Source organism: Nerophis ophidion, linkage group LG08 (assembly GCF_033978795.1).
Source record: "Nerophis ophidion isolate RoL-2023_Sa linkage group LG08, RoL_Noph_v1.0, whole genome shotgun sequence".
NCBI classification, from domain to species: Eukaryota; Metazoa; Chordata; class Actinopteri; order Syngnathiformes; family Syngnathidae; genus Nerophis; species Nerophis ophidion.
In genome coordinates this window covers 19139522-19140828 of record NC_084618.1, presented here as the reverse complement: position 1 = coordinate 19140828, position 1307 = coordinate 19139522, and the positions used below count along the sequence as shown (strand labels likewise).

At 22.4% G+C, this 1307-nt stretch overlaps 1 protein-coding gene across 1 annotated transcript in view; it reads left to right on the top strand.

Annotated features, from left to right (window-relative positions):
• Nucleotides 1-939, top strand: part of adora2ab (adenosine A2a receptor b) — a 22361-nt gene extending 21422 nt beyond the window's left edge. The window contains exon 5 of the mRNA XM_061907952.1: nucleotides 1-939. This exon is cut by the window's left edge and continues 1831 nt beyond it. The gene's annotated coding sequence lies outside the window, so the exon portion shown is untranslated.
• Nucleotides 940-1307: the final 368 nt, after the last annotated feature.

Here is a 1307-nt window from a genome sequence, read left to right as displayed (position 1 = left end):
AATTTTTTTATAAAAACAAATATTCAGTGTAAAAAAAAATAAGTGAGTGTGTAGAAAAAATAAATTGGTGTAAAAAATGTTTAAATATTCAGTGTGTAACGATGCAGTGTAAAAGTATTTAAAAAGACAGTGTAAAAAGTGTTACAAAAATTTTGCGTGTAGAAATTGACTGTAAAAAATTAAGTGTAAAATAAACAATCAGTGTAAAAGATGTGTTTGAAAATTTGGTGTAAAACCGGAGTGTAAAAATTAAGTGTGAAATAAAATCAGTGTAAAAAAAAATTGTGCAAAAGTGTTAAAAAATTCAATGTGTAAACAAAAATCAAGTGTAAAATAATCATGTAGACCAAAAAAATCTGTGTAAAAATGGCTTTATATATTTAGTATGTAAAAATCCAGTGCAAAAAAACATTTGGTGTGTAATAGTTCAATGAAAGAAAATAAAATCATTGTAAAAAAAAAAATGTTTGAAAATTATTTGTAAAAAAAAATATTCAGTTTAAAAAATAAGTCAGTGTGTAAAAAAAATTGGTGTAAAAATGTGTTTTAATATTCAGTGTAAAGATGCAGTGTAAAAAGCGTAAAAAAACAGTGTAAAAATGTTGCAAAAATTGAGTGTAAAAATTTACCGTAAAAAATTAAGTGTAAAATAATCCTATGTACAAAATTTTTTTTTAAATACATGCTTAAAAAATCTGTGTAAAACCTAAGTGTGTAAAAATTAAGTGTGAAATAAAATCAGTGTAAAAAAAAAGTGTAAAAGTGTTGAAAAATTCAGTGTGTAAAAAATTAATTGTAAAATAATCACGTGTACAAAAGAATCCATGTAAAAAATGTGTTTAAATATTCAGTTTGTAAAAATCAAGTGTAAAAATATTTGGTGTGTAATAGTTCAATGTAAGAAAATAAAATCATTGTAAAAAAAAAAAAAAAAAAAAAAAGTGTTAAATCATTTGTAAAAAAAAAATTCTGTGTAAAAAAATAAGTCAGTGTGTGAAAAAAAATTGGTGTAACAAATGTCTTTAAATGTTCAGTGTAACGATGCAGTGTAAAAAGTGTAAAAAAAACAGTGTAAAAGTGTTACAAAAATTGAGTGTAAAAAATTAAGTGTAAAATAATCCTGTGTACAAAAAAAATCTGTGTAAAAGATATGTTTCAACATTTGGTGTAAAACACGTGTGTAAAAATTCAGTGTGAAAATCAGTGAAAAAAAATGTTTGTAAGAAAATTACTTTAAAACTTTAAGTCAAAATTCAGTGTAAACAACGTTTTACAGTGATTTTTTTTTTTTACACTTTTTTTAACAG